Here is a 15,930-nt window from a genome sequence, read left to right on the forward strand (position 1 = left end):
AAAGGAGAAAGGAGGGAAGGAAGGGAGTTAGACGAGACTGAGGGCTTTGTACTGCTGAAATATGTAAACAATGTGCAATCCTTGATTTCAGGCTAGATTTACTGCACTTTTCAAAGGAACTTCTCTTTGACAGGTTTACCTAATGCAGAAAAACACCTTTGCTTCCAGGTCAAGCAGTTTCATCCTTTAAATCTTATCATTTTAGATCCGGGAGAAATAAATGCAGAAGGATTTTAAAAGTTGATGCGGGTTCGGACAAGCGTTCTTAGGGACGAAAGTCAGCTTGAGACATTGGTGTTTAACTTCGTTGAATGCATCAGCACCCCAACTCGCCTTTGCCATCGTGGGCCTGTGCTGGGGTGAGCACTGCATTGCCCCGTGGACCAAATGCAGTCCTTTCTGTGGGCATTCATCACTATGCTGGTCCTGTCTCCCTCACTTCCCAGCTCTTCTCCTTTGGTCCAGCAGCCCTTTTAACCATGTGCAGAGCATACCCCTATAGGATGCCATGGCTGCTTTATTCTTTTTAAATTCCATTTGCTTCAGTCTCCCCAGCCCCGGGCTCTGCTTGCACCTGAGGTGACTACATTGACCTTACTTTCTTGCTTGATAAATTCGTTTGCATCTTTCTTGCCTGTGTGCTCACAGAATCCCAGAACTAGAACGGCATGCCCTGAGTGCCCCGTGTGGTCAGTCCTGTGTCGAGGGAAACAGATGAGTAGGACAGGGACCGTGCCCTAGAGGGGTGCCGAGAAAGACGGCCTGGGTGCAGGCTCTGCAAGGGGTGGGGGGTGCGGTGAGCGGGAGTCATGGTCCCGAGATTGCTCCGTGGGGAGGCCTGGAGCGGTAGTTAAAAGAAATGCCAAAATTAAACTCCCGCCACCAAAGTGGGGACTGCTGGTTCAGAGCGTGCACCTTCCTCCTGGGCTCTGTTATGTTCATCACTGTCCTCCCAAAGTGATGGCACCACCCTCTACTCTTCCAGATAGGTCTTTCTTTGGTGTCTTGTCCTCCTGTTCTCTTCAGTGTATGAAGAGAGAGAACAGTTTTGCCCAAGTGATTGCTTGGGAGTGCCCGCTTTTGTTGCATTTGGTCAGGCAGCCTTGCAAATATAAAAAGTTGTCCATCAGCTCACTATGTCTTCTGAACAGTGCTGACTGCCTTGACTTGGACCCAGCTGGCCCTTCGTGGCTAACCTTACCCCCACTCAGCTCAGCACCGAGGTCGTTGTCATATCATTAGGCCTTACGCAAAGGCCCATATCCCTTATTCACAAAACTGAAATAGAAAAAGCTCTGGAAACAAGAAATCATTTGACAGCAAAACTTGACCTAAACTGACACAAGGCCTTTAGATTTCTCATTTCTCCCAGTAAACGTAAGTATTCACACCTTTTGCTATAGAAATACTAATACGTCTGATTCGGGGGTGCTGTTGCAGACCCTCCTGGGAGGATCATGAAATACAGCATTTGTATTCTGAATTCCAAAGCAGGTTCGGTCCCAAGGACGTGGATTCAGGGATTATGGACCTGGATAAAACCAGAGGCTTGAGATGCCTATAATTTCCCTCCATGTGACGGACAAGACAACTTATGCATAGAAGTGACCCAGGCCACAAAGAGTGAAACGATGTAATGCCCAAACCTTTGAAAATACCCAAACCCAATCAGTATACCAACAACCTCTTCATCCCTGGAAGATCCACCAAACATGCAAGAAGCCTAGAAAAATGTCCCCACATCAGAATGTCACTGGATGTCTTGCAGTTCCCACAATTTGTCAACTCTGGGTGCCCTGACACCAGCAGTTTTCCAAAACCTAATTTAAATGTTTTCTGTATGTCAGGCACTGTTCTAATTGCCTAACTGGATTAACTAAGCAAATCCTTATGACAACCCTTTGAGGCATGAAGTGTCAGTATCCCTTTACAGACGAGGAAACTAAGGTCCAGAGAGATTAAGTGTATCCATTACAGTTTAGGAGCCAGAAAACAGACACTTCTCTGGCTATTTAAGGAAAGATTAATAGAGGGGATTAGGAGTTCCCAAAATCATTAGATACGCAGGATCTTGGCTCAGTGTCCAGGAATGATTTGCAACACAACACTGCAGAGCTGTACTTCCGAGGGTGGAAAGGCTGGGAATTGGGACCCCCACTATGGGAACTGCAGACCTCAGGAACACCCATCTTTGCTGCCATCCAGGGACCAGGAGGGGTCACTGCAACTGTTGGCTTCAGAATTGCATATGCTACGTGGGTACTCTGCTTCCCAACACATCCACAAAGCCGGTGGCTGGTCTCCTCACCTCTGCTTGGCAGGAGAATAGCAGAATCTATAGCCATATGGCCCCACTTCATTTCCTTCGCCTCTCAGATTATATCCAAGCACGCCTCTTGGTAGAATCTTACACACATCTAGATCCCTGGAGGTGTGAAGGAGTATGCCATGTTAGCTTTCTTGACTTTTAAATACAGGAAGACACATCAGGAGTAGGGTTGAATGGATGTTGATCAGGCCAGTTTATGGTTCCATGCATTAAGTAAGTTCACAAAGATGACCCAGGACGTGGTGGAACCAGGATTTGAAACCAGGCTGTCTGGCTCCAGAGTCTAAGCTCTGTAAATTCTACTGCCTTTCCTACTCCATGAGTTCGTATCTGGCCTGGCTGGCCCCCATGACATGTCTTCTCCAAGCTCTCTTCCTTCAAGAGATCTTCAGTTAGCTGGTCCATGTATCTGTATGTCCAAAAGGGCCTCTAGAACTAGACTCTGAATCCTTTAGGGTCTGGGATTGATGATCTCCATCTACTGTGGATTATCTCCATCTACCATGTACTGGCTGGATGTATCAGTTACCCATTGACCCAACAGAGTTGTTCAACAAAGTCACCCCAAAATTCAGTGACTTAAGGCAACATCTAGGGGTGCCTGAGTGGCTCAGTCCGTTAAGCTTCTGACTCATGGTTTTGGCTCAGGTCATGATCTCAAGGTCGTGAGATTGAGCCCCATGTCTGGCTCTGCGCTGGGCATGGGCCTGCTTAAGAGTCTCTCTCTCTCCCTCCCTGTCCCTCTGTGCCCACCCTCTCCCACTCCTGTTCATGCACACATGCTCTCTCCCTCTCTCTAAAAGAAAGAAAGAAAGAAAGAAAGAAAGAAAGAAAGAAAGAAAGAAAGGAAGGAAGGAAGGAAGGAAGGAAGGAAGGAAAGAAAGAAAGAAAGAAAGAAAGAAAGAAAGAAAGAAAGAAAGAAAGAAAGAAAGAAAGAAAGAAAGAAAGAAAGAAAGAAAGAAAAGAAAGAAAGAAAGAGAAAGACAGTGAACATCTAGTATTGCTCATCTAGTCTGTAGGTTGGCTGGTTCTTCTGCCTTAGCTGGGTTCATCCGTGCTTCTGTCGGCAGCTGCAGGCCACTTAGGTGGCTCTGTTATCTTGGCTGGGTTCTCTCAGACTTGGGCTCAGCTCACAAATCTCTGGCTGGGTAGGCTTGCCTCTCATCCTCCAGCAAGTCTGGCCAGCATGTTCTTCCAGCCTTTGTTGAGAAGTGAGAGAGGAAATAGAAATGTACCTGTACTTTTCCAGGCCAAGTCACATGGTCATGCTCAGGGTCACAGTAGAAAGGGCACTACAAAGTTACAGGGCACAGAGTGCCTCAGGGAGGCAGTTAGTTGGGAACCATCAACCTTAGGACACAAGTATTTAACCTCTCAGACAAGCCCACGCACCTGGGTCCAACTTTCTGGAACCCCACAGGGCCCAATCTAATGCAGAAGTCAGCCCCCTGGGGGCCATCTAGCAAAGCTCTACATAAACTGAATCTTCCATTCTTCTGGCTGGTTCAGTTCTGTGCTCAAGTCAGGCTCACCAGCTGACTCAGGGACACAGCCATTCACTTGCAGGCTCCTGCCTCACGGAGACACTTCTCAACACAGTCTTTTGACATCTCAAGCTGCATGTCTGCTCGCTCTCCAATTAAAAGGCTTATGTCCTCAATGTGACAAATACCAGGGAAAACAATTCCACAATTCAGAGCACAAGTGGGGAGAACACAAGCGAGTTAATCATGAATCAGGTGCCGGCCTTGCTGTCCAGCTTCCATCTGGCTTCTTGGTGAGACAGAACAGCACTCTCCCAGGATCTCCCGGGTCACGCTGGCCACTCTGCTCAGGCAAGACGTGCCACCGGGCAAAGATGGTTTGCCTGCTCTGCAGGATCATGTGAAGGCTGAGGGTTGTTTTTCCCTAGCTTAGATTTCGGCAGGCAGATCTCACATTTTCTTAATTCATATTTAATAACCTGACAGTGCTGTGTGGTGGCTGTGCTGTGAGGACAGAGCAGAGGCTGGGGTCCCCTGTGCAGTGGATCTTTGGGCCCCCCTTCCCTGCAGAACAGGAGGGGTTGCCCCAGTCCCAGGCCTGAGGGTTCAGTTAGCGGCGTCGATACTGGAAGACTCTAAGGAAAACACACATTCCTCCCATTTTTTCATCTGGCTCCCTTTGAAGCCAAGTTGAGTTGTCTCCCTAGGCCCCCAATGAAAGGAGAGTTGTGTGTTCTCTGGTTTGCTTTATTAAGATATAATTTACCTTCCATACAGTTTGCCCACTGGAGGTATATGATTCAGTGGTTTTCAATATATTCACACATATGTGCAGCCTTCACCACGGTCAATATTTTCATCACCCCAAAAAGAAACCCACACCTGTTAGCACCCATGCCCCATTCCCTTCTCCCCCAACCCCTGGCAGCCACTAATCGACCTTCTGTCTCTGCAGATTTCCTTATTATGGACATACCAAACGAACCGAATCATATAATATGTGGTCTTTAGGGACTGGATTCTTTCACTTAACATAAATTAAGTAACTTTTTTAGCCTTTGAAGGCAGATGAGTGGGTTTGAATCCTGACTCCACAGCCAACTGGCTGTGTGGGCTTTGGCAAACGGCTTAACAGCTCTGTGCCTCAGTTTCCCCATCTTAATAGGAGGAGCGTTCCAGTGCTCCGTCCCATAAAGTTCACTGGGTTAACACACGTAAAGGCCGAGCCTGGGACACAGAGTTCAGTAAGCCTGAGTTCTTGCCATCTTTCTTGTCCTGGCTTTCCCTGAAGACCTGTCTAGCTCCCCTTGAGGCGCCCTGCCTCTCTCCTTCACTCCTTCGGCAAACATTTACTGCAGTTTGCACACTTCTTCCCATCAGGGCTGCACCTGTGTCCCAGGGTCTGGGTAACCCTGCATGTGCCTTGCAAGTTCTCAGCCAAGTCCACAGCCTCCTGCACCCAGCCCCTTTTTCCAAGGCAGTCTTATGGCCCTTCTATGGGCTTTGAGGTTCAGAAGAGTTAGATAGTTCTGGGAATGGCACTTGGAGGGCGACTACCCTCTTTACTCTCACTATCGCCACCCTTCATGTCCTCAATATTTTCACTCTCAAATTGGGAGAGAGTAAGTCCTGTCACAGCCCTCGTGGAAAGGAGCCAGCCCCTTTGTTCTTATTTGCCGAGGTGTGATACATTAATATTATTAACTATAAAAGTGATACAAACACATATACAAAGGTCGCAGGATAAAATAAAACAAAACATATCCCTCGAGTCTGAGGTACTGACTTCCTTTTGGAGGATTCTTCTTTCCGGCTCCAGGTGGGTAGAACTTGAGGAGATCAAGGAGGCTGTGTTCAGGAGACAGTAACAGAATCCCCCACCCCAGAGCCCTAGCGCTGCGCTTCTGTGTAACCACCCCATTTGTACTAGGGGACTGTGGTTTCTTTGTGCATTTTTATGTCTTTCCATGTCTGGGTTTGTCTCCCCTGAGAGACTGTGAACTTCTAAAGAACAAGAACTGTGTTGTCTCCTTTTATAATGTGTGTGTTTCACAAAAAAATAAGTAAAAGTAAAATTTTTGAAGTGTTTCTTATCTACACCTACAATGTTCTCTTACTGACATGAGGGTCCAGGGTCTCTGGAAATTGTGTGACAAACACTCCCTCACCCAGCCATTATCAGCTGGTTAATATAACCCAACCACAACTTAATCCTCATGTACTTCTGTCTGTGTCTTTGGCCCCCAGAACTACCCGTGCTGTGTAAGGTGACAGAAAATGCAGCAGTGGCCAGCCTAGGGCCAAAAGGTAGGATTTCTCTGAAGCTTCAGAATTTCGTTGGCTTATAGTGCATATCCCATATTGAGACCTTTTCAGAAATACTATTGAAAAAAAAAAAAAAACCAAAACTGTGGGGTATAGCATTTTCCTCTGTGCCAGGTAAGGACTCTGGAAAAGAACCCACCCCCTATTTCTAGGCCTTTGCCTCCTTTCAGACACTTGGAGGATGAAGGAGGAAACGTTAGTGTAGTAACCAAGGCGCCATCATGGCCTGAGATGGGGCCACAATAAATGATAAAAATGGCTAGCTTTTATTGAATGCTTACCATGTGCCAGGCTGTTCTAAACATTGATGTGTAGTGTCATTTCATCCCCTCCTTACAAAACTGTATGAAAAAGAGATGCCCTGGGGATGGGGTCACTGGGGGATGGGCATTAAGGAGGGCACTTGATGTCATGAGCCCTGGGTGTTATATGCAATGAGGAATCACTGACCTCTGCCTCTGAAACTAAAAAAGAGAGAGAGAGAGAGATGCCCATTTGCCAATAAGGAAATGGACACAGAAAAGAAACATGACCTTAAAGTCCCACAGCCAGTAATGGCTGAACCAGGATTCCAGCCCACACTGGAATGCAGAATAATGGCATTCCCGAGTGGCAGTCCTTCCAGCTGGAACAGTGCTTCCTGGTGGGCAAAGCACGCTGCCCCGTTTCCTCTCCAGAGTCTCAGAAGCGTCCTTGTAGGAGCATGTCACAGGGGCCCAAATGACCACAGGGTATCTGTCCAGGCCTTAGGTATATTCACCAGCTCCTAATCTCTTCGTTTATTGCCTCTTCCTTAAACATTCAAAAATAAGGGCAGGAACTTCTCATTAAATCTTCACACCATAGCGTTGGAGCCTCAGTGTTCCCAGAGACTTTAAGAGAGGTGCTCTGAGATTAAATAGGGTTGTGCAACAGCATCCCCACCTTAGAGCATTACATGGCACATTTATTGGGTTAATTGTTTTCTATACTTGGTCTAGCACAGGAAGTCTGTGAATATGAATGGGGGGGGAAATGTGTCTTTTCTTTCCAATGAAAGTTAGCATTTTCTTCGATTTATGAATGTAGGCAACGAACCACGGTAGTAATAAGCAAGACCCGTGACTTTGTCACAAGTAGGATCACAGACATTTTCATCCTTGTGGCTCACGCCCCAAAATATCATTTGCACTCATCACTGCTCTGAAATTATGGTAGTTTAAACATGACACCAGAGTTTATTATTTAATGCACTAAAAAGGAAGGACATTTACTACCACATTAACATTTTGGTTTTTAGTATTTTGAAAACTATACTTAAACAAAGTTGGTCTCCTTCGTCATCCTATGTGCTTTATTTTATGCATTCAAATGCATTATTCTGAAAGGTGTCCACAGGCTTCCCCAGGCTGCCAATGGTGCCCCTGGTCCCTGGTTACCATCCCAGGAAAGCACTTCGGAGGATTCAAAGATGGGAAATGCAGGAGGAGGGTCTTGTATACACATGTGGATGCACACACACACACACACACACACAGGATCCTTGCCGGGAGTGTGCAGTGGACCTTTCCCCTAGAACCAGAGCCCCTGCCAGGTCCCAGTAGCCCCGTGATGCCTCGCTGACTCTGCTTCCCCCAGCCACCCTGAGAAATGAAAACCAGTGCCCCTGACTCGTGGCAAAGACACTGTTTCAATTAAGCCAGAGAAACACAATTTATTATGAGCATGTTTTCAGTTCCAGGCGATGCCTTGAAAAGGTCAGCTTATATGAATATTTAGAAAAAAGCAAGATCATGAAATGAGAAGGACCTGGTATTTTAGGGTTTTTTTTCCCTTTGATGAAGAAAATTCAGGTTTACTCTTAGGATTGGCAAACTGCAGCATTTTTTACTGGACCTGCATTTACTCTTTAAAAAGGAAGATGTTTTAGAGCAGCGTTTGAAGGGAATTTATGTTGCGGAGAAGTTATAGCGTTTGAAATCAGGACAGCGAGCCCTAACCATGAGACCAGTGGCTCGCTCACTGTCTACTGGTCATTGAAGGCAGCAAATCAGGAGAACATGCCTGCTTTGAAGATCCTGTGTAATGCCTAATTGTTCTGTATTTGTTTTGGCTGATGGCTACTGTTTTCATTAGTGGCTTTTCATTGGTGAGTCATCTTTTGAAAAATTCAAATTTGATGTGTCACTTATTCCTTTAAAACCTCTGTTGTCTCCTCCCTGGCTGAAGGAGAAAATGCAAAATCCTTAACCTCATGCCCAAGCCCTTTATGCTCTGGCTGCAATATTTCTTCTTATCCTTGTGTTTCAGCCGCTTCCTGCCTCCCCTCTCCTCCCATCCCACTCACATGGTGATGGAGACTGCTTGAATCATATTGTAGGGTGAGCTCAGTAAAAGAACAATCTAGTATGTTTATTCTTTATTTCACAGAGTAATTGTTTTAAAAAAAATAAGTTTATTTTTATGCTTCGTAGGCTGGATTTTATTTAAAGCCCCACCCCAGGTTTTAAATTGGTCTAGAGGATGCCTCGTCTTGATGTCCTCTATAACTTTGATATACACCCCTTACAAAATCCGGAGTTCATTTTTGAAAAGATGCAGGTTACACATGTTAAAGCAGTTACTTATTCCACTTTATTCCGCCTCCTTTTATAATCGTATCAGAAAACTGAATAATGATTGATTTGCACAGTTGCTCGTGATTGGTAGACTGCTCTGCTCCGAGCTTCTCCGTGGGTATTGCTTTCCCTACATTCCTGCATTTTTCGGCACTCTTCCCCTTGCGCAGGTCTCTTCTGCAATGAATGTTTCTATAATTCCATATAACAAGTATTTCTGGGAACCCACTGCCTACCAGACACCATGCCAAGGGCCCGGTGTAGAAGGTGGACGCACAGCCAGCCGCCCCCCACTCAGTGCCCAGCGCCGCATCCCCCGGACACTCCTGCTGATGGAGCTGAGGATTTTATGCTGAGTCTGACCACTTGTAGAAACGAGAGGCAGAGGCACATTTATTTTTTCCTCACGTCCACACCCTGTGTTCCATCGGTTTGTAGACACATTTACTGTGTCTCCACAGTAATGTGTCTCTGGAGACACATTTACTGTGAATGAAAGAAGACCACCCTGTGGTGCTTCCAGACCAGCCTCTTCCCTCTTCTCGGGTCGGGCTCCATTTGGTAGGAGTGTTGTCTAATTTTCGTCTCTTCAATAATTGGTGAAAAAGTTTTGGTTCGCCTGCAAAATCAGACCATCGATAGATAGTCCGTGGTCCCTTGTGACTGGCTTACAATGCTCTCTAGAAAGATTAACTAATACGTTTTATAAATGCTGGGTATTGTAGTTCGGAGTGACATTTGGGTCAACTTCAAGCTATTTTAAGTTAAATGTTTTTGTGGCTTTGCTTGGTATGGTTGGTGGTTGGTTGGTCTGCTGTTAACTGTTACTGCTATCGTCATCATTAATTTGTCTGTTTTTAGTGAGGGCTTTGTAAAAAGCAAATAAATAAATGGAAATCCAGTTAACAGGAGATATTTTGGTTATGATTTTTATTCACCTTTCTGCTCAAAAACTTCCTCTGAGGGCAGACAAGTGTGCCATTTGGTGAAGTGTCAACAGAAGGGGGCCTCCCACTTTCCTTAATTCTGCTAGTACAAGATAACACATACTGTTCGGCGCATTTGTTAGTCACTGTTATACACTGAATTGTGTAACAGTTCCCCACAAAACTGGTATGTCGAAGCCCTAGCCCCCGGCACCTCAGAATGTGACAGACAGTATTGGGAGATAGACATTAAAGAAGTAGTTGAGGTTAAGTGAGGTCATGTGGTGTCCTTACAAAAAGAGGAAATTTAGATCCACGGAGACCCACCAGGGATGTGGACACATAAAGGAAAGACTGTGTGAGGACACAGCAAGAAGGCAGCCATCTGTAAGCCAAGGCAAGAGGCCCCCAGAGAAACCAGAACTGCCCACACCTTGATTTTGGACCTCCAGCCTCCAAAACTCTGAGAGAGTGAATTTCTGTTGTTTAAGCCCCCCAGTCTGTGGTATTTTGTTATGACAGCCCTAGCAGACTCATATAGCCACCAAGCCTGTTTCAAAGGATTCCTTTTCTGAGCAGATTCCTGCATGATGGACGACAGGAGCCAGCATCCTCTTCATGTTTTTAAATGGAGAAGCCAAGGCAGAGAAGACTTTGGACCCTGAGCCCTTGATGCCGGGGGGGCAGTGGCCAGGACAGGCCTGAGAGGGAGCTGCCTCCACAGAACCCCCAGTGGGCTCCCTTTAGTGCCCAGGTGTTCATGGAGCCGTACCAGGGACCCGGGAAGACGCAGGTCGAAGAGGATGTTCTAGAATATTTGGAGCAGTGCTTTGAGCTTTGCTCAGGAGTATTCGTTCTCTTTTCCGTGGATCTTAACAAAACATCTGAGAACTAAATGTGAAACTCTTTTTCTAGTAAAGCCACGTGATGCACGCGTCTAGCACCCATGAGTGAAGAGCCGGAAACATTCTCCCGCACCAACTCTGTGGGTTTCTGGCTATTTGCGCTTTGGTGTAAATGCTCACATTGCATTTTTTGTTCCTGCCACATTTAACGCTTCAGCCTGAATCCAGCTTTATCACTGCTTGGGGAATTTTCTACAACTTACTGATGAGTATTAAAATTCTGGAGTCTTCCCCCATCAAAAAAAAAAAAAAAAAAAAAATGGTGGCTACTTTTTGGCTTGGACATTTTACCAGGACGGCAGTTCCAGAAGCTCCCTGCCAATCAGCCTACAGGACTGGACAGTGGATGCACCCAGGCTGGTTTGAAATGTGCTGATAGGGCCCAGCTGGGACGGCGCTGAGCAGAGGGAGGAGGGAGGCAGGGTCACTCCAGGTCAGGCATGCCATAGAAGAAGCAGGCCCAGGCAGAAGGGAGCTGGGTGGCGGCGATCAGCCTCTCAGGTGTCAGAAGCAGCGTGGTTTGGAGTCAATTTGCCTTTCCTAGGTGTTTGCTGAGACCCTCCTCTGTGCCTTACTCTGTGCCTGCCTGATCCAGGGGTTGGAGCTGGAAAGGGTGGTGACAGGCAAGAGAAGCATAAAGCAGGCCCCGCTCTGAGATAGTGCAGGATATCGAGGCAGGGAGCCTCATGCAAACCCGGGGACCACTATAGGAAAATGTGTGACCAAAGGCTGAACTCAAAGTGGGCTCTGAATGAGGAAATGCCAGGTCTTTGGGGGCCGGAGTGACTAAGGCAATCTTTTCCTGTGGGTAGTGGTAGCCTTGAGCTGCAGGGTTCTGGAGGTTTGAGCTAGGAAGAGAGAGAGCCAGGAGTTATTAGTTCTCTCTTTTGGTTCTGTGCTTTGGTTTTGTCCCTTTAGGGGTTTTGGTGTGGCTCTGGGCTCCTTCCCCACCCAGAGTCCCCACAGGGTGTTTGAGACTTCTCTGGATCCATGCAGTCCCCCCAGTGTCCCTGAGGTTGGGGGTGGCTCTGGAATTCCCTTTTCTTCCTTTAGGGCTGTCATAGGATTGTCACAGGGTCTGGCTGATGTGGGATAGGCAATGAGAGTTTCTCGGGCTTTGAAGCACCAAGAGCAAAGGCCCTGTAGTCAGATGAAAGGCCCCCTCTTTGCCTAGAGTGACCTGTTGGCAGGGAATCCAAAGAAAATTTTAGGAATCCTGCTCCTAAAGAAGAGAATGAGAGTCAGCACATTAATACCAGCCCCTATGGGCTCCAACACAGGTCTGCAGGTGGCCTGCATTGCCCTAGAGAGGGCTTATTTGAGATACTCACTCAGCAGACACTGAGGCATATATCAGAAGCTCATTTTTTCAGCTTGCCCGTTTACTCATTCATTTAACAAATGTGTATCGAATGTCTGCTTTCTGCTAGGTGCTGGTGTTCTGACTAGAGCAGGGCCTGGCAGACGTTTTCTGTAGAGTAAATATTTTAGGCTTTGAGAGCCATATTGTCTTTGTCGTAACTACCCAACTCTTGTAGGGGGAAAGCAACCATAGACAATACATAAATGCATGGGTGTAGCTTTGCTCCAATAAAACTTTATGGACAAAAACAGGTAAGGGGCTGGACTTGGCCCAAAGACCATTGTTTGCTGATCCCTGGGCTAGAAACACAGAGGTAAACAAAAGTGGACATAGTCTCTACCTGTTAGGACTTAACACTCTAGGCTAAGAAGACAGAAATAAATCATATAATCACAAGCATAAATTATGAGCACTGGTGTTTGTAGGAAAGATATATTCTCATAGCTCCACAAACAGGGATGTGATATAGTCTCAGGTCAAGGAAGGCTTGAGGCTTGATTTGGGCTTTGAATCAGCATAACCAGGTGAAGAGAGAGAGAGGAAACAAACAGCACATAGAAAGGCCCTATGGCAGGAGTATGGAACATTCTAGAAACTTAAAGAAGTCCAGTGTGGTGGTGGGTAGAGGAGAACAGAGGGGAGGGGTAAGATGAGGCAGTAACCAGTCCATGCACAGGCTTGGGGCCATGCTGGAGCTCCAGTCTGTCTGAGACTAATGAGGAAGTCTTAAAGCATGGGGAGAAAAAGAATCAGATTTGCATTTTGAGACAAATCTCTCTGGCTGCAACATGAGAAGAGATCAGAGAAGAACAAGTGAAGATTCAGGGAGAGCAAGTAGAAGGCCTATTGCAAGAGAGGAAAATGGTAATGGAGGTAAGGAGAAGTAGATGGAGATAAAAGATCTTTCAGAAGGAGTGCTGAAAGGTAGTTAGGGAGGGAGAGAACCTGCAGGATGGCTAGGTGTCAAGTTCGTACAATGAGAGGGTTAGAGGTGCTGTCTACTGAGATCCGCAGCACTGGGGAAGTCCCCTGGGTTTTTTGTTGTGCTTGGTTTTGTATTTTGTTTTGGTCAGAGGAAGGAGCCTGATAGGTTGAGTTGCCTTTGAGACATCAAATTAGAGGTGTCAGGTAAGCAAGGGACATGTACAGAACTGGAGCCCAGAGGAGAGGTGGGGACTGCAAGTCATATGCTTTGGGGAGTCATCAGCATGAGAGGGTACCTGAAGCCTTGAGCATCGCTTAGATTATCCAGGGGGAGAGAATCAAGTAAAAAGAAGGGAGCCTGGGAAAAATCTTCAAGGGACTCTGATACTTAATAGCCAGAGGGAGGGGAGGAAATGGGAGACTCTTCAGCCGGTACATACAGCACAGCGGACCTGGGCGCTGATACCCCGCGGCCATTCTGACTGGTCAGCGCATGTGCTGGGATGGGCTGGTGCCCACCCACGGCCGTTACTAAATATCACACTATCAACCGCGCCTCCCAGGAGTGGTCGTCAGTGTTGAAGGCTTTCGACAGAGCAAATGAGCTGGAGAGTGGAAACATGCCACCGGATTTAGCAACAGGGAGTTGGGTTGGTGCCCTTAGCCTGAGAACTGGACAGAGAACGATGGGCTCAGCAGGGAATGGCAGGTAAGGAAGCAGACAGAAAGCCCAGGTAACTCCTGCAGAAGTTTCACTGGGATGCAGAACAGCTGAATAGGTCAGACAGTGGGGAAACTGGGAGGCAATGGGGGTTGACATTTTTCTTTAAGATATTGAAATGATGGGAGGCACTTGTTTGTTCAACACTCTTACTGTGTGTTTAGTGACTTATCAAACGCTGTCTTGTTCATTTATTCATTATTTGATCCCACGTGCCTGTCTCATCCTGGGCGGGGGGGGGGGGGCAGGTATTTACTATGTTACGAGCATAAATTCATTTCATTTCCTTCTTTCTTTTTCAATGGGACATTTATCGAGCTCTTACTATTTGCCAACTACTGGACCAGGCCCCAGTGATACAGAAATGAGTAAGTTACAGCCTAGGTGTCCCAGGGACTTATAGTCTAGTGCAGTGGCTATCACCCAAGGGTAATTCTATCCCCTTTTTTACCTTGGGGATGGTAGGCCATGTCTGGAGTTATTCTTGATTGTCACAACTCGGGGGCAAGGGAGAGAGGCTGCTACTGGCAGCTAGTGGGTAGAGGCCAGGAATGCTGCTAACCATCCTACATTGCACAGGACAGCCCCGTCCACAAAGAATTATCTGGTCCAAAATGTGAACAGAGTACAAGGTGCCTCAGTAACTGTGCGCATATGGTGACTGCGGGAGCTCAGAGGACGGGCACTTAGCACGCACAGTGGAGCTGGCCAAGCAGAAGATGAGGGACAGACAGGAGGTGGAGATAGCACCTGTGGAAAGGCACGAAGGTGTGAGAGAACACAGTGCACGCTCAGGAGGCGCCACAAGCAGAAAGGGCAGAAGTCACTAGAATAGGGTCAGGACCATAGAAACCGTGCCAAGTGTTTCAGATTTTACCTATTCAGTGGGAGGCCACTGAAGGAATCCAAATGAGAGCAAACCAGATTTGTGTCTTAGGAAGATCATTCTGGTGGCAGACGAGATCAAACAAAAATCACGAACATTTACTATGCGTCGGGCAGGTTTCTGAGTACTTTATTGAATGACCTCATTTGATCTCCCAACAACCGTATGGCGGAAGTGCTCTGGCTACCCCATATTACAGCTGAGGAGACTGAGGCAAAGAAGTCATGAGGCTGGCTCGACATCACATGACTAGTACGTGGGGGAGCCAGGACTGACTGAGACTGGGCTCGTAGACAAGCATGAGATGTGGTTCTTCCTGTCTCCCCTTTGAATCTGGGCTCTGGAACAAGACTTGAGCATCCACAGGGTCTTAATTCGTAATTCATACATTCCAGCGCTTCCTGCAGCTTCTCCAGGAATCCCACGCCCGCAGCTCTGAGGAGTGTGGCCTTGAGGTAGCCAGCTTAATCCTTCCTATTAGGAGTTCTCATGGAGCTGTTAATTTTTAGGCACTATGTGGCTGAAATACCCCATCGAAAGACAAACACTTGAGAGAAGCGTGCTTCCGGGAACTCAGAATTGTTCTTTGCTGTCTGGGACTTACAGTGGACCCCAGGAACCTCATGTAACTCCTCCATCAGGACACCACACCCTATCATCACATGCACCGTTCCTCCTCCATCTTTGCTGGGGGGAAAAGTGGATCTGCATGACTCATAAAATTTAGAGTGGGTCTCAGCACCCAAAGCTGCATCGTGAGCCAGTGCAGATCCGGCTTTCTCCCGTTCTAATAACAGCAGTCCCTCCTTCCATCAGGATGGGTGGTCCAGTGGGCAGCCCCAGCCCAGCACCGACAGGCATGAACAGCGGGAGCCCGAGGATTGCAGACGGAAGGGACTGCTCCAGGCCAGAGGGGAGAAGTTTGCTGCTTGGGGAGGCTGAGGGTGATAGACAGTGATAGGATCAGAAGACCACTCCTGCCTGGCACCTTTCACCTTTCCTCCCATTTGAAAAGAGGACCAGACATACATTTTCATATTTAGATAGATTTTTCAATAATTGTGTCGTCATTTTTTTTTAGGCAGTGTTAGGGTTCTGGCAGGGCTTTGGAAATGCCAGCTTGTCTGTGATCCAGAGGGAAAACCTCCTGAAGAGAAGGCAAGCACCGCAGTGCTCTAGAATAACCCACTACAGGTAGATTCTTTGAGGTTAGCCCCAAATTACCCCCGCTTGACTGATGAAGAGCCTTAGGCCGAACCACTGCCACATGGGGTATCCATGGGCGAAGCCGTGTTCAGATTTTCCAGATTTTCTTGTAGGTTTCACTTCTTAATTTAAGGATTCCTTGGTAGGACAGAGAGTTCTCTGGCTTCTGTTTTCGCATTCCTACAAGGAAGGAATCGTTGAACTGAATATTGTCTAGTCTCCCTGATGGCTTTGATTTGCAGATTAAATTAGGCCTTTGGCAGG

At 47.1% G+C, this 15,930-nt stretch overlaps 1 protein-coding gene across 4 annotated transcripts in view; it reads left to right on the plus strand.

The window, feature by feature from the left end:
• Positions 1 to 15,930, plus strand: part of KLHL29 (kelch like family member 29) — a 302,988-nt gene that overhangs the window by 51,970 nt on the left and 235,088 nt on the right. Inside the window, exon 2 of one of the 4 annotated variants that reach the window (XM_078056026.1) lies at positions 6,061 to 6,120. The exons of the other annotated variants lie outside the window; for them this stretch is intronic. The gene's annotated coding sequence lies outside the window, so the exon portion shown is untranslated. The remainder of the gene's footprint in view (positions 1 to 6,060; positions 6,121 to 15,930) is intronic. 4 annotated transcript variants of the gene reach the window in all.

This window comes from Halichoerus grypus, chromosome 10 (genome assembly GCF_964656455.1).
Source record: "Halichoerus grypus chromosome 10, mHalGry1.hap1.1, whole genome shotgun sequence".
Classification (NCBI taxonomy): Eukaryota; Metazoa; Chordata; class Mammalia; order Carnivora; family Phocidae; genus Halichoerus; species Halichoerus grypus.